Here is a 24,276-nt window from a genome sequence, read left to right as displayed (position 1 = left end):
CCAACACTCAAACCACTGCACGATTCTGGCTCTCTGCAAGGGAGAATATGATTCTTCAAATAACTTGGACTTGAGTCACATAGGGCTTTGGGTTAGTGCCTGGAAACAGGCCAGCAGCTAATGTAGCTGTTGCAGCAATGGAGTTTTGGGACCACTTTTCAATCATTTTTACTTAATCATTTGTTGTGATTTTAAACTGGCCACAGCCAAAGTTCTCTGGATACTATACAGTCCGTCAAAACATGATACTGTAACAATAATACAAAAAATAGGGTAGACAGTAGAGTATAAAGCTAAGATAAAATGAGTAGCTGAAAGTGAAATACCACATATAAAGCACTAGGATAAGAAATAAAAAAGTAATTAACTTTCTCTAGTAATTTTAACATCCATTGTTCACTGTGGATTTCAGTGTAATGCTTCCATGTGATAATATTTGTTATTCACATGTGATTTTATGAATACTCTCATGAATCATACACACTGTTCTTCTCAATGGAACATTTTCAGCACCTTTTGAGAACAAAATGAGTTGAATACTCATATTTTTGTTGTGACATTGGATTTCACATAAAATCTTTGTGTCATTTTGACATGTAAGCAATTTTGAATTTATGAGGTTAATATTTGTTGAAAAATAGATAATGAAGTCTTAAAATGCCACTTAACTAGTAGGAACTAATTAACATACTGTAATACATGTTACAGAAAAATAAAACCTGTTAGTTTTCTCTAATTTATGGTGAACCCCTCCTGAGTTTTCTTGACAAGATTTTTTCAGAGGAGGTGTGAAGCTGCCTCCTCTCAGGCTGAGAGTGCTACTTGCACTCAGTGGGCATCATGAGCAGGGATTTGAACCTTGGTCTTCCAGAGTCTGTGCAGATTATCATACAGCATAGCTCCACCAGGATAGACATGAGATCAAAAACTCAAAAACGGATTCTATCACATTGTTCCATGGCTGCCCAGCCATTAGGCAGCCTGTATGCAACCCACATTTCTCCAGCCTTCTCCTGCTGCTTTCAAAAATGGGATGCCATTCACAGGGCTCCAGGGTCCACTCAGTCTTGCATTCTTCTGTAGGTTGCTAAAATGAGTACCCAGCTTGTTGGGGGCAATGAGCTTACATATTGTAAACCACTTAGGGCAGTGGTTCCCAACCTGTGGGTCGGGACCCCTTTGGGGGTCGAATGACCCTTTCATGGGGGTTGCCTAAGACCATTGGAAAACACCTATTTAATTACAGTTATGAAGTAGCAATGAAAATAATTTCATGGGTTTAGGTCACCACAACATGAGGAACTGTATTAAAGGGTCACGGCATTAGGAAAGTTGGGAACCACTGACTTAGGGAGTGCTTAAGGGCACTGATAAACAGTATAGAAATGTACTTGCTATTGCTATGGGCTGCCTACTGCTGTGCCACAGAGCAATGCAATAGGATCCGTCTTTGAGTTTTAGATACTGCATCTATCTCGGCGGGACTTGGCTGTGAAATAATCTCCATAGACCAACACTCAAACCAATACCATGCTAGCTTTCTAATTCTTTATGACATTAGTATTCATTCTTCTTCTTCCTGAGATATTGTGAAGTTAAGAAGGTTGCTAGATATTGTATTAGGAGCTCTTTCCTGAATTTTTCTATTAGTATTTTCCTTATTTGAAATTTGGTTTTTCTCTCTTCATAGAAGTAATACATGGCACTCTGGGACAGGTTGTTGGTTGTTTTGAAATGCATGCTAGATCAGAGCTAGAGGATAATTCTGTTTGTTCTGCATTTTTAAGCAAACTGAAAAAATTCACACTTCCTGGATCAATGCACAAATACAAATGCAGTTATCTTTTGACTGTTCATTCCTGCAAATCTTACAATTAGCTTTTGGTTTTAAAATGCATTGAAATACATACATTAGGTGGAGATTCATCAGAACATTCATTTTATTGGAAATTGCATACAAAAAGCCAAATGTTACAGGGAAAATACAAAATACACAATCAAAATGACTACTTTCTTACACATCCTTTAAAATATAACAGAGAACAGGATGGAGCAGACTGATGATTGAGTGTGTATCAAGCTGACATGTGGAAATGCATTGATCCATCTATCCCTAGTCCTAGCCATTCTGTTTACTCTGGTGACTGAAGCAGTGGCAATTTTAAGGAGTTAGTGCTGACGTGACTATGGTTCAAGTACAGCATAAATAGCAAGGCTAATAGCCCCAGCAGTCTTCCCTTCTGATGGATATTTGGAGAACTTCCTTATCAAGCTTTAGATTTTTATTTAAAAAAGCAAGTCTCTTACCCTTTTTGTTCTGGAGATAGAAGAAATTTCAAGGGAATATTCTGGTCAATTGCTGAATGAAAAGTATTAATAAATGTATTTTTATCTTGAACATGAGTTTAGCTCAGTTTACCTCCAGGTGAGAAGTTCTAGGATTGAAATTTTAGATAACTAAATATACCAAAAAAAAACCCAACAACAAAAAAAACCCCACCATGTTATTCTCTTCCAACATAAATATGGGGAAAGAAGGGTGAAGAAAAAATGTGGCAAAAAAGAATCACAAGGAACAGATGATTTCCAATTGAACTGATGCAATCCTCATTGACAGAGTCAACTCTAGTGCTACCCAACATATGCCAACAGATTTGGAAAACAAAACGATGGCCAACAGATTGGAAAAGATCAATATCCATACCCATCCACAAAAAAGGAGACACAAAGGACTGTAGCAACTATAGGACCATAGCACTAATATTCCATGGAAGCAGAATTATGCTCAAAATTCTGCAATATAGACTCTAATCATACATGGAAAAAGAAATCCCAGAGGTCCAAGTAGGGCTCAGGAAAGGAAGAAGCACCAGAGACCACATTGCAAACATACAGTGGCTGATGGAGTGCACCAGATAATTTCAAATGAAAATCAGCAGGTGTTTTACAAACATGTGCATGTGCAAAACCTTTGACTACATAGATCAGGGGTAGGCAACCTTTTTGAGCCAGGGGCCGGGTTGCTGTCCCTCAGACAACTGGGGGGCCGATGCCAAAAATTAAACAATCAAATAATTTTTTTAAAAATTAAATAAATAAATAAACTGGGATGATGTAGGACAACATTTTCAAATGGAGGACACTTTTTTTTAAAATTGAGGACACGTGAAAAAATTTGCTGATTTTCTAAAAAAATGTTAATATAAATGCATGTTTCTGAGGCTTCTATAGACAATTGCCCCCCCCCCTTGCCTGCCTCCTCCTGATAGGCCAAAGGCCCCACACCCTCATACGAGAGGCCAAAGGCTCCAGTGGCAATTGGCGGCAGGACCGGGCAGGGGCCGGTCCCAAGGCCTTGCCGGGCCACATCTGGCCTGCGGGCCGCAGGTTGCCTACCCCTGACATAGATCATGAAAGGCTATGAAATGCCCTTAAAGACATGGAGTGCCAACACATGTGATAGACCTGATGAAGAATCTGAACTCAGTAGAAGAGGCTACTGTCAGAACAGAACATGGAGAAACAAAATGGTTCCCAGTTGGCAAAGGGGTCAGAAAAGGCTGCACATTATCACCCTTCCTGTTCAACTTATATGCAGAACATATTGTAAGAAAAGCAGGCTTGGACACAGAAGGAGGAGTGAAAATAGGAGGAAGGAATATCAACAATCTAAGATATGCAGATGACACCATAGTACTAGCAGAAAACCTCACAGACCTGGAACAACTACTAAGAAAAATCAAGGAATAAAGTGCTAAGGCAGGTTTATTGCTGGACATAAAGAAAACAAAAATAATGACAACAGAGAATCTTGACAAATTCAACCTAGGCAATGAAGAAATAGAATTGGTAAAAATGTTCTCATACCTGGGATCAAACATTGATAGAAATGAGGTGTGCAGCCAGGAAGTCAAAAGAAGATTAAGTATGGGAAGATTGTCATGGCCAGCTGGGCTGAGGACTTGGAGGAAGAGGCTGAGCCAGGCCCTAGTTCTATTATGCCAGCTCCAGCAGAGTCAGTGGAGCCAGGTCCCAGTTCTGCTCTGCCAGCTCCAGCAGAGCCTGTGACTCAGCAGCCCAGCCTCCCCCCCAGCAGAGATTCCAGGCTTGGGAGGCATAGAAGAGCAGGGCTGAGGCGTACCTACCTTCAGCCAGCGTAGGACAGAAAGGGCGTGCCTCTGTTGATCCAGGAGGTTATATGAGAAATGCTCAGCAATCACTAAACAGCTGTGATTGGGAACTGGGCCAGTATAAACAGGTGCGAAACGCCGAACATCTTTGTCAGAGCCTATCTGCGTTCCCTAGCGTCTTGCTCTGACTCCCTTGGACTTTGTTTCCTGCTGCCTTGCCTCCTGGACTATGGATTGACCTGGAACCCTGGAATTGACTCGTTGACCTGCTCCCTGGAATCCTGGACCCTTGCCTTGCCCCCTGACTCTGCTGTATTGGACTGGTATTGTAATATTGGACTTGTTTTCTTGCTGCTGCAAAGCCCTTGTATTTGTTTGCTTTTCAAGCTGGTCTCAGCCTTTATCAGCAGTCCGTTGGCTGCTTTCCCGGACAAGCGGGGCTATGAAAGAACTAGAAAAGATTCTAAAATGCAAAGATATACAACTAAACACAAAAGTGAGAATCGCACAAGTTATTGTATTCCCTATTACCATGTATGGATGTGACAGCTGGACAGTTAAGAAATTAGGAAGAAAATCAATGCATTTGAGATGTGGTGCTGGAGAAAAGTGCTGAGGATCCCATGGACAGCCAAAAAAAGACAAATGAATGGGTCCTGGATCTAGGGTTGCCATATCCCAGTTTTGGCCAGGACAAGCCCAGATTGGATGGTCCAAAAATATCCCATCCTGGATGGGCATATTTGACCCTCCAGTCCCGGATTTCTGCCTTGCTCCAGGCTACATTTTTTGAATCTCCAGTCTACTGGAGAAAATGTGCCTGTAATAAGGCAGAAAGCCTCTTCCCAGCCCAGCTCCTCCTCTTCCTCCAACTCCTCCCTCCAAGATGGTCCTCCTCCATCTCCAGTCCCGGCCGGCACGGTTGGCTAGGTCTCCCTCAGACTGGAGGAGGCAGCGCTTGGGGCCTTGGCCACCTCCAGCCTCAGGGAGGACTAGTTGGCTGTGCTGCATCTTCTGGGGCCTCAGCTGAGGCCCTGAGCGCAGTGCCGCCTCATCTAGCCCCGGCCAATGCAGCCAGGAAGGCCTCTCCGGGACAAGACTCCAGAAGATGCAGTGTGGGAGTGGCAGGTTAGGCCCCCGCACAACTGGAGGCTGCACATGGGCCCTAGCCAAGGCCCAGAGAGATCTGGTGGAGCGGTGAGGAGGCCTCCCTGGGCCTGAGCTACAGCTGTGCTGCCTGCCTGGGGCCTTGGCCAAGGCCCAGAGAGATCTGGCGATGCAGCAAGGAGCCAGGAGGCCTCCCTCAGCCTGAGCCACAGTCACGCCTCATACCACGCCTCATTTTACAGGGCCTAAGCAGAGCAATGGAAGACAGGGAGTCTTGGAGATGTCTCATCCACAGGGTCGCCATGGGTTGAGATCGACTCGAGGGCAGTTTACAACAATAAAGCCATACTGGATGATACCAAGGGCAGTCTAGACAAGGATTCTGTTCACACAGAGATAACTAGTTGGATGTAAGAAACCCACAAACAGGACATAAGCTGAATAGTGTGGAGAGCTGAAGCCATTCCTCATATTCCCCAGCAACAGGTATACAGATATTGTCCCTTATAATGTTTATTATTAGGAGACACTGATAGCTTTATCATTCATGAATTTGTCCTGTCCACTTTCAGAACAATCCAAGATGTCTGGAATCATTGCATTTTGTAGTATGGGATTCCATAGCACAGTTGTTTACAGTAAAAAGATTATGTTTAGGATTTCTTTGTTTAGCACTTTTATTGTCAAACAGACAAGAACAGTTTTAATATTTAAAAATTACTAATATATTACTAATTTTCTAATTAATTTATTAGTAAAATTTACTAATATTACTAAAATTACTAATAGTTACTAAAACATTACTAATATATAAACTATAAATCAGTTTCCCTAGGTATAGGGACATTTTTGAATTCTGGGTCAGCTTAAGAACCAGATGCTAGCATCTTTCATCAAACTATCCATTAAATTATTTCATACAAAAAAGAAGTTAGAATAAACTTGGAAGTCACAATAAAATGCAACCAAATGAAACAAAGAAGAATCTTCTTTGTTTCATTTTGTTGCATTTTATTGTGACTTCCAAATTTATTCTAACTTCCTATTTGAAGGAAATAATTTAATGGATAGTTTGATGAAAGATGCTTAATTAATTAACTAATTACAACAGTGTAACATAATGCTATGTATCTGTTTACTCAGTACTAGAGGAAATGCAAGGATTTATTAGAAATCAGGTGTTCATGCTGCTCCGTTAAAGCAAATTTAATCATAGCCAAAGCAGGTGGCATCCATCATTTCCACTTCAAGGCATCCACAGGTACAAATCAGCACTGTGGAGTGGTACAGCCACAACTGCATTCCATTCACGTAATAATTAAATTTAACTATAGATTTTTGAGAAATGATGTGATGTATCCCATCTAAAATGATGACAAGAATCAGTTATGGAGATCCTCTTGGGGCTTCAGAATTGAAGCCAAGGTGACACCCTTGCCTAGTTCTCATAGTCCTGCTCTTTAAATGGAGTCTGCCATGTGGAGCCACTTTAAATTCCTTCCTGTGCAAACTGTCTCCATGCAGCAAGCTCACAACACAGATTAGTGGATTTTCTCTACACCACTGCAAACCAATTTTTAAGAGATTTGTTGTGGGTATGCAGAAAATCCCTCAATCTCTGTAGCAAGCCACTGCACATGAACGGTTTGTTATACAGAGATAGCTGCCATGGGGAGAATTTAAAGGAACCTCCATAAGGTGGCTCTTTCATATGCGCTAAATTTATGATCTTCACCTGGGTTGTCATAAACAATACACTTTTAAAGGGTAACTCTTTTTAAAAAACAAACTAACTTTGCTTTCATGTAATGTTTCATATTCTCCCAGGCACATTATCACATCCTCTTCAGACTTGTATTTGCTTTTTCCTGATATTGATTTCAAGCATACAAGATTTTGTTTCCAATCTTCCTGTCCATCAATTTTATTGTAAACAAAGCTAGATAATAGCAGACAGCTAAAAGCTATTATCTCAACCATTTATGTATTTTATCTGAGGTTATGAAGGAGTTTTCTATTGTCTCTCATATGCCTGACGCCATAGCATTTTTACTTGCTTCCTTTTTACTCCCACCTGTGGTGGTAAGACATCTAGGATACTGGGTCACTTGGGTGCTTTGCAGGCACCTTGACCTGCTAGATTTTGTATGTACTTGTTCTCTGTGTGTAGCACTCACTCGTTAATCTAGACTATGCAACTTAACACATGTTGTTGCTGTTGCTTCTTGACATGGGCTTTGCAACATGTGAACATGATTAATTTCTAGTGCTTTCCTGCACCTATAATGGTAACTTAGAGGCTTGACAGACTGCCCCAAAAGGGCGGGCTGGAGGCACCCTTTTTTTTCTCCTGAGGGAGGCTGCAGCAACCAAACTGTGCAGCCTCCCTCCGCACCAAACAGAACCTGCTAAAAGCAGGTTCTTTTGGTGCATGCGGCGGATGCCATGAGTGCACCATTGGCGCACTGTCACATGTTGATGATGCAACCACAGTGCCGTGAAGGGTGGATGGTGTGCTATGCTTGCATCATCATGGCGGGCCCTGTGTGGATGGGAGGCCACCATAATGGCCCCAGGAGCATGTGGTGCTCCGCAATCCCGAGCCCTAGAATCGGCCCCTGATTGCGGCTTTCCGGCAGTCTGTACCGGGCCTTACTTTATATTCACTTTTGCTCTGCCGCTATGACACAATGCAGTCTGGATGGTTTGTATGGAAAAAATGTAACCTACAGGGATTGACCTCAAATTGAATTATAGAGAGCTGTCTAATGTTTTTCTGAAAGCCTGGTCTCTAAAAATGATTGGATTCTTCAGCAGCTTAGTTTTGTAAAGAACTGATAAGCAGAGGAATCTAGGTGTTGTCAATTACAGCTCAGTGAATATCTTTTATCTGCATCTTTGCACCTTGTAAGCGGAAAGGCCCACAGAGTGACCGTTGTTTGACCCTCCATGTGTGGTGTCACACTTTTGAATGAACTACTGAAGCAACCAGTACTTTAAAGGCCCTTCACACTATACAGTTACTGCGATTCCACTTTAAATACCATGGCAATCTGTGGGATTTGCAGTTTAGGGAGGATGGTGTTTAGAATTCTCAGCCAGATGTTCTAGCATCTCACCAAACTACAAAACCTAGGTGTCCATAAGATGCAGCCATGACTGTTAAAGTGGAATCATGTTCTAGTGTAGTGTGAAAGGGTCTTAAACTGATTCCATTCTCCAGTTCCTGAATTAGTGAGGGACTGCAGTTAGCATAAGGAATCCATTAACTAAAAGAAACAAAAGCCTGTGTTCTACTTTTATTTTCTCTGAAATTTAACTGTTTTTCTGTTCCACAACCTTCTTCAGATGCAGGATGGCTAAAAGGAATTTTAAATCCATTCCCCTGTAACAAATATAAAATGTTGTGTTGCTTAATCCAGTACACGTTTCCACATTCCAGAAATAAATTGGTTTTGTTCTGTTCCATTTGGCACTTTAAACTCCCCAAAGGGAAAGAATTATGACATTTGTGTTTGTATGTGTCTTCAAGTTGCCTGTCAAGGTTGCTATGGTGACTTCATGCATTTGATAGGATTGTCTTAGCAAGGAATATTCAGAGGTGGTTTTGTTAGTTCCTTCCTTTGAAATACATCTTACAGCACCTCAGATTCACTGGTGGTCGCCCATCCAAGTACTAACCAGGGCTGACTCTCCTTACCTTCATGATCAGACAGGATCTGGTGCCTTTAGGATATTTAGGCCCAAGGACTATGATAAATCCCTTTTTATGTACAATACAAAGCCATTATTACAGTCAACAGACCTCCAGGCAATACAAAAAAATTAAAACAACAACAACAAAACAAAGAACAAAAAAAAAAAACCACAACCAGTTTTAACACAACAATAGCATATTGAAAAATAAATTTATAATGTCACTACAAATATATTATGATAAATCCTTTTTATGTATATTATGGCTATGAAGTGATTAAAATGTTTAGTTCAGACCTTGATTTGATGATTTGAAAAACCTGTTTTCCTGCCTGGAAGCCTCTCAATTCAACTTGGTCCAAATTCAAATTTGGAGGAAAATAAATCCTAATTTCATATAGTTGCTTTGAGAGAGATAAATGCAAGGATTTGTTATTTGTGGAGGGTTTTGGTAGTAAACAACGTTCTGTGCAATCGTGCTGGCTACATGATCACAGAGTAGTCTCTGACAATGCTGGCTCTTTGGCTTAGTAATGGAGATGAGCACCGCTCAATATGGTTGGGGGAATAACTTTACCTTTTTTTGGTGGTAAACTAATTTTATGTGATTTTCATTCAAAAGAAACTATTAATAACATAAATAAATGTTTTGTTGACTTGGATGAGATGTGCAGGAATAGTTGCCCCTTCTGAGGCTATGGGCCCATACAGACAGGCAAAAATAAAGCTGCTTTGGGTCACTTTGGAGGTATGCTGTTTAAGTGACACACACATCTTAAGAGGCAAGAAGCTGCGCCAAAGCTGTGCTCCAGTCCTTAGGACTGGAGTGTGGCTTTGGTGCGGCTTCTGGCCTCTTAGGATGCATGAATCATTTAAACAGCATACCTCCAAAGTGACCCAAAGCAGCTTTAATTTGGGCTGTCTGTACAGGCTCTACAACTTCTCAGTTTTAGAAAAATAAGCAAAGAATTGCAAGGGCAATTAGTCTGAAGTCTTCAAAAAAGATCAGAGTTATTCCTTTTGGTTTTTATGGCCATTTATTATAAAGATTACATATAACCTAAAGGGGACCCTTGTGAAGAAATATGTAAAAAATAAGAAGGATAAGTAGTTACCTTTTAATACACAAACAAACAAGCACACATATATGTACAGGAATGGTGAGGTTGAGAATTTTGCTGCCCTTTAGCCACCTTGATGGATTTCCTTCTGTATGAAAATGGCACATGAGATAGAGATTGTTTATTATAGTCACTGAACAAAAATATACCGTATATACTTGACTATAAGTTAATCTCATGTGTAAATCAAGGACAGGCTTTGGGGCCAAAATTAAGGATTTTTATATGACCTGCGGACAAATTGAGGGTAAAATTTAGGGTCTGCTTTCCTGCCCATTTGCCTACCCTCAGTTGTCTGCAGCTGGCCTGTTTTATTTCCTCACAAAATGTGGAGAGGAGGAAGAGACAAGTGGGTGGCTGCAAACAATCATGGGTGAGCAGATGGGCAGCATGCATGCTTCTTCCTCCTCCTCAGGCCGGTTATCCCCTCGGGACACAGTTGGGCTGGGAAGAGGCTTGTGGGATGAACACTCGCCCTGCCTCCTCCTTCCCGGCCCCGCTGCCCCCTTGGGGGACAGCCAGGCTGGGAAGAGGCTTGAAGGGCGAACGCTTGCCCTTCTTCCTCCTTCCCAGCCCAGCTGTCTCCCGAACGGACAGCCAGACTGGGAAGATGTTTGAGGGGTGAATCCTCCCCCCCCCCAGCCCAGCTGCCCCTTTGGGAGACAACCAGGTTGGTGAAGAGGCTTGATACTGTATAGACCCATGTAGAAGTCGACCCAGGATTCTAGGGCCAGTTTTTTGGCATATATTTTTTGACTTACAAATGTGTATATACAGTACAGTATAGTACTACAAAAGTTAAAAAGAAACAAATAGCAAGAAAAATTAGGCCACTTATACAATTACATGCTTAATAAAACATTGGGTTACTTTTCTAACTCCTAATCTTCACTGACTACAAGAACAACTTGACCATCCTTTCAGAAATGAAGGGTGGCAAATCTTTAAGGCTGCATTTGCAACAGAGTTTCCAGAAAAAAACTGTTAATAGAGGGAAGACTTACTGTTCTCTGCAATCATTATACAGAACACTGTCAGAAGAACATGCTCAACCGTTTCCAGTGTTTCCGCTCCACACAAACAGATTCACTTGTTATCTGGAATCTTATTAAATTGACCTTCTAATAATGCTATGGCAACACATTGAACCAGGCAAGAGTGAATGCTTTTCTGTATTTAGGAGCAATTAATGACTACAGATATGAAACTGTGAAAACAAAAACAAACCCATAGCCTGAGGGGTTACTATGAAATGATGAACAACAAGAGCCCCAACTGCAGATCTCATCCACTACAGGTCTAGGTCAACTAATCTTTGCACCACACAAAATTGAGCTTTCTATAGCCCATAGTTTCCCAGAACTGCAGCAGAAAAACTAAGCTGGAAATCTTCCTCCATATCATTTTATCCAGCAAGAGTCTGAAAGCTTTAGAAAAAGCTGATTTCTGAATGCATTTAAAAAGTATAATCATAACCATCATTTTAGTGTGTCTGATGAAGCTTTACATTTAGATTGTAAGCTTGAGGGCAGGGAAATGTCTAATTTAAAATAATGTAAGCCGCTCTGATAGCCTTTTGGCTGAAGAACTGGGTATAAATACTACTACTACTACTACTACTAATAATAATAATAATAATACCAGTTTCCAAGTAGGTAGCTGCATTCATTGTTAACTCTAGGGGCAACTGACTGAATTCTTTACACTTCTGAATTTAAACCCTGCAGTCCAAATAAGGTCTGGGTCTTAGTTTTATATGCTTGAATAGCAGAAGAAAAGAATCCACCATATTGTGTAAAATAAATAAATCAATCTGGAAATAAACTGTTGGTTTAATGAAAAGAATGGGAAGAAATGTATAACATTTTGGATTTGATCAACTTTGAGTAAGCCTCATTTTGATTTTTGACCTCTTGCAAATGTGTCCAGGTTTGGTTCTAGATTCAGGCTTTGTTCAACACACAGCCTTAATATTTATAATGAATTCTGTGTTTTTGTGTCAGTGTACCTTTATTGGGAGGCAACAAGTACATTAATTGAATGCTTACATTACCAATAGGACCTAACTCTATAGTTGGGTTCCTGGCAACCTGAGGATAAAATCATCTTGAAAAAGAGTCAGTGGATCAAAAAGTATTTTTAAAAAAGGAGAATGCATAAAGGCATGAACTGAATGGAAGATGTAATGGGAATAACAAAACTAATTTTGTCTGCCTGGGCAGCTGCTGAATAAAAATTCAATGATAATATATTTACAATAAGGAAAAGCTAAAATTAATCACTGTACTGTACTTCAGCTTGCCCCTTCCTATGCCATTATCTGTAGGACCTTTTGCTCAAAATTAATAATTAACTTTTCTAGGGAGAAACCATATTTTATTATTACCCTAGCTTCTATCTTTTGAATAATTTATATTCTAATCCTAATGGCATTTGTTGCAAATAAAAATACTCTTTGCTAAGTTTTCTAATCTTAATTATAAAGATCAGTCTTGTTCTGTTTAAATGTATGAACAATTTAGGAAATCAGGGTGATAAGGAATGTAGAGCATTAACATTTATAGATTGCTACTTGCCTGAACTGCATGGCAGGCATGCATCAAGTAGAGGATTGTACTCTTTGTTTTTAAACACACACACACACACACACGTAATGATGACAAAAAAAAATATTGAGATTACCAACAAGGTGAAAAATGCAAGATAATGGAGAAAGCATTATGCATCTTTCTGCTCTTTTGTTTACCAGTGCTCCATAATAAAACATCGTCCCTGCATAGCAGCGCAAATGTGATGAAGTGCTTCCAGACGGAAGGCTCTTAGTGCTACCAGTCAAAAGACATTGTGCAGCTATTCCATCTCTCCTTCTCTAATGGGTTTCCTGTGACAAGAAATAAGATGGAAAAAGAAGATGGAAAATACAGGAAACTTGCAAATGGAGCCCCATAAAATTCTATGATGCAGGACAATTTCACCGTGAAGGCCTTACCCAGGAAAAACCCAAGGAGTACTTTCAGACTTGGGATGAATACCCTTAGCCTAATATCATGTAGATGTCAGGATGATCCAATTCTCCATAAACTCTTATTCTCTGGACCACTCCTCTAGGAATCATTTCCTCTTCCATGGCATGTGCGTGTATGTATAGGTGTATAAATATAAATGGACATTTCCATTTGTTCTACAAATAGTAATGGAACAGTTTACTCAGTACTCTGACAAAGAGATGAGAATCAGGCAGCCCTTCAGATGTTGTTGAACTTCATCTCCCAGTTAGCGTTGCCATAATTCTCTACCACAAACCGGGACAAAATGTAGGACAAAATTTAGACCAAAATGCCAGGCAATTTTAGGATAAAATTTAGACCAAAATGTATGACATTTAAGGTCCTCCATTTTTCTAAAATATCCTACATTTTGGGCTAAATTTTATCCTACAATTGTCCTGCATTTTGGGCTAAAATTTATCCTACATTTTGTCCCAGTTTGTAGTAGAGAATTATGGCAACTCTACTCCCAGTGTTCCTCAGCATTGGCTATGCTGACTATGGTAGCTAGGACATGCAGTCTAGCGGACATGCAATCTAGCATCTAGAGAGCCATGTGATCACCACCCATATTAGTAGATAGGAACTAACAGATCAATTGAGTTAATTTGGAAACAAGATACGGAAAAGGGAAACTTAATTTTAAAACAGAAATGATGGGCATAATTTGGAATTTTAACATTCGGCTGGTACAGACCAGCATTAAAAGCCACTTTCTGTGTGGCTCCAGATGGCTTGGGGGTGTGGCATGCACATGCCACATGCCTCAGAGTGGCCGTACATCAGCCTGCTTCCGGGCACCGTGGGGGTGTAGCGGTTACATGCTGTAAGTCCTCAACACACCGGGAACCTGCTGCGGGGCTGCAGAAGAGCCACTAAAGGCGGCTTTTTCCTCAGCCGAAAAAGAAACAGTTGAAAACGCTCCACTGGCACTGCAGTGGATTAGGGCCATGGCATGCAGCTGCCATGTCCCCAGTCCGTCTTCAGCTGGGGCAGCTTCACGCTGACCCATCCGGGCCATCTGTAGATCCCCATTGTTTCTCCAAAATTACATTATTTATTAATTAATTAATGAGATACACTGCTAAAGATCCAACAACATACATTGCTCTCTTCATTCTTTACCTAAAGTTCTCTCCTTTTGATTTTTTTTCTTTTTCGCAAAACAATTTATCATTTTTTTAGCTTCTCAAAATGTTGGGAGTATTACATGGTATAGTGCAAAAATAGTAAGGGCACAGAAATGGCTTCTTTCCATTCCAGATGATCCTCCTGTGTTCTACACCGAATAATATATAAAGATCTTTCATCTGTTCCAGGAAACTCATCTTTGAACCTATAACCCTAGGTCGCCCCCCCCCCCCCCATTTTTGATAATATAGGTGAGAAATAAGGGTTTCAACAATTAATACACTGTACTTCTTTTAAAGTCAAAACAGAAATGGGTGTAAAATAATATGATAGGATTTTTTTAACCCTTATTCTCTTAAGGCTTTTAGTGTAATAAGGTAATGTAATTTATGTGCCAATTTAAAATTAATTATTTAAAAGGCATTCTTTTCAATATAAATACCATCAAATTAGATTTTTTAGCATATGAAATAGTAGCTTCATTAAGTCTATCTCATTAACTTTCTCATATGGTTATGTAGGATATATATATATATATATATATATACACACACACACACACACACACACATACACACACACACACATATATATATATTGCTTGTGCAAGTTCCTGAGCAAGTTAATAACATTTTTTACAACTTTAGTTTTGCTTTGGTTCATGCAGCTGCCTAGTGTGACATGCAAAACTGTTCTTCATTGGATGAAAGGCATTTTTCTCATTTGAAAGAGCCTTTTCTGGATCCAGCCTTTTGTGTGCAGCTGTCCTAGAAATGGAAGGATAACTGTCACTACAGTCGCCGCTCCTTTTTCATGGGGGGATCTGTTCCGGACCCCCTGACAAAAATGTAGTTTCACCTATATTAGGTGTGGGTGTGGGGGTTTGCAGGCGTGCGCCATGGGCATGTGCCCCATTCATTCCCTTTCTGTTCATCCCTCGCGCATAAGCAAGGGATGCTGGTCTGAAGACAGTGAGAACGGAGGGAGGACTGTACTTTAGAAAGCAAATGTAGCCAGGGTAGAATCAAGTGGAATACACAGGAAAGGGAAAAAGGTAGAGTAAGGATGGCCAAAGTGGGAGCATGCTCAAAGAAAGGGATGGTTCTAGATTTGGCAGATAATTACAAGATAGCAAAGAATGGAGAAAATCTTCTTCAAGGACAAAGCTTAGAGAAAAAAAACATAAAGAAGGTGAAGATAAGATTGCTGTGAAGAAGGCTAAAAGTGGCTCTTGCTTGCCAAAGCCCAGCTTTCTCTCTCCATATTTGATACCCATGTACACATGTGGTAAGCATCACCAATGCAAATGCGATCATCACACCCCAGAAACATCAAGTCGCTTGCAATTGCCAAGTATTATTCTGGTAAGGATAGTCAGTAGGAAGCAAAGGACTTTATGTGGCACAGCAACTTTCTCAAACTTTGTCTTTGAGAATGGTGGTTTCAGCAGGAGCCAACATGGCAAGCAAAATTATAAATAGCATTCAGATGAAAATTGAAGATACGTTATTGACGTATGACCTTGTTTTTGCCTCTTACTCTTCTGCAAGAGAACATTGTAATCTTTCTTGGAAAGTGTTTTTGACACCCCAGAGATGAAGTTCTGTTTCCTTCACTGATAAGCTGTTACTTCTATTTAAGTTCTAGTTAAAGTCACTTTTTACATGACACTTGCAGATTTGCATTCACATAGCCCACTCATAATATTGTTTCTGATGAATTTTAATGTCAGCTGAAGAATCTTTGATTGAATCTCACCAATGAAAAGTTTATCATTCACACTGGTCAGGACTGGTCTGGTGAATGATCTAGGAGCAACAGATGTTAAAGCTAAGCAAGTCTGATTGTGACCAAACTACAGGATGGGAGACTACTGGGAGATCTGTACGAGTTACAAAAATAAATAAAATCTTTTCCAGGCCATTGGTTATGCTTGCTGACCTACTTAATAGCTTTCTGGGCTACCATAATTAAGTTTGTGTGGATAATGATTATGGAATTATAATAATAATAATAATAAAAGTTTTATTTCTATCCCGCCTTTCCAGGGATCAAGGCGGCATACAATAATGGGATATATCATCCCAATAACAAATAAAATACAATAACAGATAAAATACAATAAAAACAATTACAATATCAGGTTAAAAACAGCAATACACAATAGCATTTACAAGCATCCAAGCTAGCAATGGGGGAGGGGAACATAATAGGGCTATTGAGGGTAAGCCTGTTTGAACAAATACGTTTTCAGCCCTTTTTTAAATTGGGCTAGGGAGGGGGTCGAGCGGAGCTCGTCGGGGATCAAGTTCCAGAGCTTAGGGGCCGCTATTGAGAAGGCCCTTTGCGTGGTGACAGCTCGTCTCACATCTGGAACTTTTAATAGATGTTTATCCCCAGATCTGAGAGTGCGGGGCGGATTATATGGAGAGAGGCGGTCCTCTAAGTACCCTGGGCCCAAGCCATTTAGGGCTTTATAGGTAACAACCAACACCTTGTATTGCGCCCGGAAGCGAATAGGCAGCCAATGGAGATCTTCAAGTACCGGTGTTATGTGGCTAGCCCTGGAAGATCCAGTGACCAGCCTTGCTGCCATGTTCTGAACCAACTGAAGCTTCCGGGTATGGTACAAAGGTTGCCCCATGTAGAGCGCGTTGCAGAAATCCAAACGAGAGGTTACCAGAGCATGTACTACAGTTTCAAGGTCCCCCCGGCCCAGGTAGGGTCGCAGCTGGCGTATCAACCGAAGCTGATAGCAGGTACTCCTGACCGTTGCATCCACCTGAGATGTAAGGTGGAGCGACGAGTCCAAGAGCACCCCCAGACTGCGAACAGAGTCCTTCAGGGGAAGCGTGACCCCGTCAAGGACAGGTGGACAAACCTCCAAACCTGGACCTGGGGAACCTATCACAAGTACTTCCGTTTTCTCTGGATTCAGCCTGAGTCTGTTTTCCCTCATCCAGCCCATTACTGACTCCAGACAGGCATCTAGAGGAGAGATGCCATCCCTTGTCACTGCATCAGTCGGAGACACAGAGAAGACTATTTGGGTGTCATCAGCGTACTGATAACACCGCGCCCCGTGCCTCCGGATGATCTCTCCCAGCGGTTTCATGTAAATGTTAAATAGCATGGGAGACAGAATGGCTCCTTGAGGGACACCAGATGTAAGTGCCCTCTTATCAGAGCACACGTCTCCCAGCTGCACCATCTGGAACCTTCCTGAGAGGTAGGATCGGAACCACTGGAGCACAGTGCCCCCGATTCCTAACTCTCTCAGGCGCTCCAGAAGGATACCATGGTCAATGGTATCGAAAGCCGCTGAGATGTCCAAGAGCACCAACAGGGACACGCTACCCCTGTCTATGCCCAGACGGAGATCATCGACCAGGGTGACCATGGCAGTCTCAACTCCATAGCCCGCCCGGAACCCAGTTTGAAATGGGTCTAGATAATCAGTATCATCCAAGATCGGTTGAAGCTGGAGTGCAACCGCTTTCTCGATCACCTTCCCTAAAAATGGCAATAGCGAAACAGGCCGGTAATTACTATGCAACAGGGGGTCAAGGGAGGGCTTTTTGATCAGCGGTTTTACTGTGGCCAATTTCAAGCTGGTTGGAAACTGCCCATCCCTGAATGATGTATTAATAATCTGGTGCAACAAAGACGTTACACCTACTCCCCCCTGAGCCGCTAGCCATGAGGGACAGGGATCGAGTGAGCAGGTTGTCTTCCTAACGCTTCTAAGGATCTTGTCCACATCCTCGGTACTTACAGGCTCAAATTGATCCAGTACAATAGAGTCCACGGAAGCTCTGGAGGCCTCTACTCCGGATTCTGACCCAATAATGGCGTCGAGACCAGCCCTTATCCGAGAGGTTTTGTCCATGAAGAAGTTGTTGAATTGGTCACAGCAGGCCTTGGATGGTTCCAAAATAGGGTTCAGAGAGGGGGAAGGCTGCGTAAGCTCCCTCACTATTCTGAACAGCTCTGCTGGACGTGACTCCGCGGACGCGATACGCGCAGCATAGAACGAATTCTTTGCTGCGTCTATCGCCTCTCCATAGTCATCTAAAAGAGAGACTAGGAGAGTCTTGTCGGTTAAGAGATGATGGCTTCGCCACTTGCGCTCTAGTCGTCGCAGGACCCGCTTCCTTGCCCGGAGATCTTCCGTATACCAGGGCTGTTTTTTGGAAGCAGGCCTGAGAGGACGCTTGGGAGCGATACTGTGTATAACCCTGGAGAGATCAGTGTCCCAGATGGTAGTCAGGGCATCAACAGAATCGCCGTCACATCCAACCATAAACCCCTCTAGGGCTTCTTGGAACCTTTTGGGTTCCATCAGCCTTTGAGGGTGGACCATTCTAATAGGTCCACCACCCCCGGGAGGGAACTGGGTAGAAGCCTTGATTTTTGCCTCCACCAGGAAATGGTCCGTCCATGACAGGGCGGAAATATTAGTTACTTCCGCCCACGGACTTTCCATGTCCGTGCAAAAGACCATATCGAGTGTATTACCCGCAGGATGCGTCGGCCCCAAGACCAGTTGAGACAGGCCCATGGCAGTCATGGAATCCATGAACTCCCGAGCCGCACCAGATGGATTTTGACTGGCCACGAAGGGGATGTTGAGGTCCCCCAGGACAAGAAGCCTGGGGGACTCCAACAGCAGCTCCGAGACCAGTTGTGTCAGCTCGGCCAGGGAGTCCGTTAGTGCACGGGGTGGCCGGTAGACCAACAGAATCCCTAGACTGTCTCTGGCCTTCAGGGTAAGGTAAATGCACTCGATAAAAGAAGTTTGCCGGACATGGTTCCTGGTTAGAGGAAGAGTGTTCTTATAAATCAAAGCAACTCCCCCCCCCCTGCCCACCTAACCTGGTCTGGTCCTTAACCGAGAACCCAGCAGGAAGGGCCCGTGCCCACACCGCTTCATCCCCAGGCCTAAGCCAGGTCTCGGTAATGCAAGCCAGGTCACAGTTCTTGTCCTCCAGAAGATCATATATGATGTGGGACTTATTCATCACAGACCTGGCATTGCACAGGAGCAGAGACAGGGTTTGTGGTATGGTTGGATTGACCCTCAGGCCTCTTTGGTTAGGAAGGTGGAAGGAAGGCGAGATAGATATTACACATCGATCTCGTCTTCCCCTGTAACGCTTCTCCACCTTCCTACCGCCATACCTCCCCCTGCCCCACACTACTCTAATAGGGCTTCCGCTCACACCAGATATAGCCTCCCCCCCAGCCATAGCATACCCCTTATCCATAATCTTCTCCCTCCCTTACCAACCAAAGCAGCATTGGAGAAATTCCAAAGCATCTCTCCGTTGCTGCAATGCTAGCAAGGAACCCACCTCGCATTCCCCCTTCTTCTCCCCACCGGGACTGTGCAGATGTGCACGTTTTCCCCCCAAGTGTCCGGTGCCCCTCCCCTCCAGAAACAGGGCCCAGTGAAAAAAGGGGCGTGGGCGGCGTTTCCTTCACGGAGCCGGGGAGCCCAGCTTTAGAGGGGCCGCTGCCACCAGCCCCTCCCCTCCAGAAACGCCGCTCCGGCAGCACAGCTGAGTCTCTCGGGGGGCCGCTCCTGCCCAGTGAAAAAAGGGGCATGGGCGGCGTTTCCTTCACGGAGCCGGGGAGCCCAGCTTTAGAGGGGCCACTGCCACCAGCCCCTCCCCTCCAGAAACGCCGCTCCGGCAGCACAGCTGAGTCTCTCGGGGGGCCGCTCCTGCCCGATGGAAAGAGGGCGTGGGCGGCATTTCTTCCACGGAGCTGGGAAGCCCGGCTTTAGAGGGGCCGCTGCCACCAGCCCCTCCCCTCCAGAAACGCCGCTCCGGCGGCACAGCTGAGTCTCTCGGGGGGCTGCTCCTGCCCGATGGAAAGGGGGCGTGGGCGGCGTTTCTTCCACGGAGCCGGGAAGCCCGGCTTTAGAGGGGCCGCTGCCACCAGCCCCTCCCCTCCAGAAACGCCGCTCCGGCGGCACAGCTGAGTCTCTCAGGGGGGGCGCTCCTACCCTATGAAAAACGTAGGCCTGTTACAGACTGCCAAAATAAAGCTGCTTCGGGTCTCTTTGGAGGTATACTGTTTAAATGATGCATGCATCCTAAGAATCTGGAAGTTGCACCAAAGCTGCACTCCAGTGGTTAGGAATGGAGTGTGGCTTTGGCGCGACCTCTGGACTCTTAGGACCCATGCATCATTTAAATAGCATACCTCCAAAGAGACCCGAAGCAGCTTTATTTTGCAGTCTGTAACAGGCCATAGTGAACATGATGGCTTCATAAGATTGCCGTGCAATGCATATTGAAGAAGTAAATCCTACAAGTCCAGGCCTATCATGCATATTTTTTCCCTTTTTGTGACTTCTTGTGTTCATCCTTCTCTTTAATCGTATCTCAAAATCCAGCTTTTCTGATCCCCTACTTAAACTAATTCTAAGCACATGACACTGAACTGAATCAGTATAGGCTGGTGTCTCAAGTGTCACTTGGGCAGGGAATCTGCTCTGGGTTTTAATCTAAGTTTTAAAGGAGCCATACAAGGAGCTGAACTCTACCCTCCCCCAAGTAGCTTCAGCACTTTGGATACCTTCATTAAAGTCTAGACTAAAGACTGTAACATACTTACCATGCAACTGAAATCAGAATCTCAGGCCCCCACTGGACTGAATGCATGATAGGCCTGGACTTGTAGGATTTACTTCTTCAATATGCATTGCATGGCAATCTTCTCAATCTATCTTTTGTGTCACATTTTAGACTGTAACTTCCTTGAGGCCGGGGCATGTTGCTTATTATCCCCTCAGTGATATATACTGAGTGGCATTTAAAATTGATATCAATGGCACAGGACAGGCACCTTGCTTTGGTCCACGGGGAAGCTGCAGCCTCCAGACCATGGGACTTCCCCGCGGACCAAAAAGAACCCGCAAAAAGCGGGTTCCTTTTGCGGCATGATGGCGCACGTAATGATGGCAGCTCCCATCTCTACAGAGCGCCGCCATTTTGACATCCTCGTCATATGCGAGGGGTGAGGGGCATCTAGAAGCGCCACCCCTTGCACGTGATGAGGGTGTCCTATCGTGCCTGTCTGAACCAGGCCAATAATTCTATGATGTATTTAACACCTTTCAGCTGTTGTTGTAATCACATCAGCTGTGTTCTGGTCTGCATCCCAATGCTGCTGCCACCAGAAATTCCCATCGTGTTCTGAATGCATCCCACAGGGGGTGATTTTCAGGAACGGTTTGGACGCGTTCCTGAAAATCACTTCCTCTGGGATGCATCTGGAATGCAATGAGAACTTCCAGCGTTGGTGTTCTCCTGTAAGATGCGGTCTATGCTGCCTCCCATTCCCATCACACCCCCTTCCAGGGCCTGTGCGATAAGCTAGATAGTTTAGTAACACAGCGTTGTTTTTTGAGCTGAGGGTCCCAGGTTCAGTACCTCGGATCTCCAGTTATAAGGCACTTAGGTAGCATATCTAGGAAATACTTCTGTTTGGAAGTCCTGGAGAACTTTATCCAGGCACTAAAGATAACATTGTGCTATATTAGCCATTGATAAAAAAAAGTTGAATATGTTAATCTCCTTTCCCATATTATTGTTTTCAGTTGTAGTCTTTATTTTCTTATACAGTAGAATGGATGTCAATCATATAGATTGTGATGGCGGACATGTTGTCCAAAAAAGCCTTCTTTTTCACCACTGTAAATAAATTTCATCTTTATTTTTATAACATCATAAGGTTTAGGCACTACCATTACATTTTGGAGCCAACAGGAGCAAAGAAAGCTGCTGGAAGGCAGTGATGCCTAAAAACAATGATCCTTGCACTTAATCAAGTGGAACATTTACAAAATGCTAGAAAAATAATTGCATGTATATTTACAATCAGGCAACTGCATAGACTAGAATCTCCAAACCAGCAGGCCACAGTCAAAACAAAGTTAGCCATTCTTGAGTTTAATGGTTTCCATGAGTTTAAGTATGTCTAACACATGGGTTAATTGTGGTCATTGTATTCATACAGCAAGATCAAAATAGCAGTATTGGCATGCTATATAAAGTATGAGCTGCATTTGCCCTATAGCTAATCATTATAATATTAAATGAGGTCTGTTCAGCAATTTTTTTATAGCATTTCTCTTCACATTCTTGACTAATGGTCAGCTTTCTGATTTCCCACTTAATTCTGATTAAATCTCTCTCTCTCTCTCTCTCTCTCTCTCTCTCTCTCACACACACACACACACAGAGAGAGAGAGAGAGAGAGAGTTCAGTAACCCCCAAGGTAGCATTTTATCATATAAATTATGTCCTTGCAATTTTGTGTTTTAGAAAAGACTTTACCATGAGAAAGGATATTATAGTGTGCCCTTTCTTTATGCGGGAATCCGTTCCAGACACACACACACACCCGCATAAAAGAAAAAAATGCGTAAGCTTGAGCACCATTGGAAGTAATGGGGCTTGTGTCCACTGTGCACTGCCGTGCGGTGCTACATGCGTGCTGCGGTCACGTGCCCGATTACTTCTTCTGGGGCACATAGGGCTTTTTTCCAGTGTGGCTTCCAGTGTATGACAAGCCCGCGTATAACACGGGCGCTCTGTACTTTTAAACAAAACCATCATTTTGATATACAGTAGGCCCGCCACATTCGCTGGGGTAGGGACACAAGATCCCCATGAAAGTGGGAAAACCACAAATTAAAAACAAAACAAAACACTATTCTTTAACCTGAGAGAACACCTCTCTAGGTATCTCTAAGTCCTCCAGCACAATTCTAATCATAGAATTGTACTGGAGGACCAAAAAATGCCTAGAGAAATATTATCTTTAGGAATGTCTAAATCTTCCAGCTCAGCTTCTGGCAAAAGTTTGTCTTAGAGTCATACTGAGGGTCCTAGAGACTCCTACAGAGAACATATTTATCAAATCTGCAAAAGTCAAAGCTGTAAATGTGGAGGGTCGACTGTAGTTCAATTCTTCATGTATTTTCTTTTTAACTCTTGCTTGGATAGGGGATATGATTGTGATTTTGAACTTATATGTCTTGAATGTGCTCTATTACACAATATGATAGAGTTGTTTGCAAGGTGATGGCAGCCTACTCATTGTTGTGTATTTGCCTGATTGCGCAGTCCTATCCTTGCTTTTTATCCTTACTTTTCATAGACCATCATTTGTTTATACTCTCCAATCTGCCTGTACATGAACCTATGTTGTGTTTTAAACTGGAATTTTGTAATCGTGCTGGCCAATTGGCCGTAATAAAGTTGTTGTTGTTATTATTATTATTATTATATTCGTAATTCGTGAGCCATTACCAGGAGCAGTCCAAAAATACCTTCATCATCATCAACAGAACTTCACACAGCATAAATAGGTTATGAATTGCAGTTTTTGTGAGAAGATTTTTATCTTACAGGAAATCTTGAAAACAGTACAGGTATTACAGTAACCAGCAGTGCATGACTTGCTTTGTTTCACTTTAGTTTCAGATTCAAATAGAGCAGAACTACTAATTGCAAACTATTTGTGAAATGGCCCCTTCAGTCCAAGGCATGGGGCACATGCAGTATCTTGAGCGGTGAGTTGGTTCAATGGCATCATCACTGCTTGCAGTAGTAGTTGTATAGTTCTTTCTATTCCCTTTCTGAATAAAACTACCTGTTACATTAAATATGGAAATATTAGCCTCCTCTCCCCTTCTCTCCCTTTTATAATTGGGACAGGTGTAAATTGTATTAAGCCTCTCTGTGTACTGGGTGATTTAATCCATTTCTCCCAGCCCCTGTTTTACCAACAATTACCCCCTTGCATGGAGTGGGGTGGTAATTATAAGGCTCAGAGGGGTGGGACCCCAGTAGTGTAGATGTATGGACAAAGGATCTTTCCTTCACCTTTGAATAGTCACAACCTGTACTCATGCATGAAATTTCATCCATAATCATAGGATCAATTTTTTTCAAGGATGCTTCCTCTCTCCAAATTTACTCCTATAAAGTCCCATGGGTTTCTAATGTTTGCAAACATTGCTATATA

General features: G+C 42.7%; 1 protein-coding gene across 1 annotated transcript in view; it reads left to right on the top strand.

Annotated features, from left to right (window-relative positions):
* LOC149319131 (heparan-sulfate 6-O-sulfotransferase 3-like) overlaps positions 1–24,276 on the top strand; it is a 261,884-nt gene that overhangs the window by 99,563 nt on the left and 138,045 nt on the right. The window lies entirely within an intron of this gene.

The sequence above is a fragment of the Sceloporus occidentalis genome, unplaced genomic scaffold, assembly GCF_023333645.1.
Source record: "Sceloporus occidentalis isolate IW3139 unplaced genomic scaffold, rSceOcc1.0.p SCAF_2, whole genome shotgun sequence".
NCBI lineage: Eukaryota > Metazoa > Chordata > Lepidosauria > Squamata > Phrynosomatidae > Sceloporus > Sceloporus occidentalis.
The sequence above is the reverse complement of the archived record's forward strand: the minus strand, read 5'-3'. Positions and strand labels throughout refer to the sequence as shown.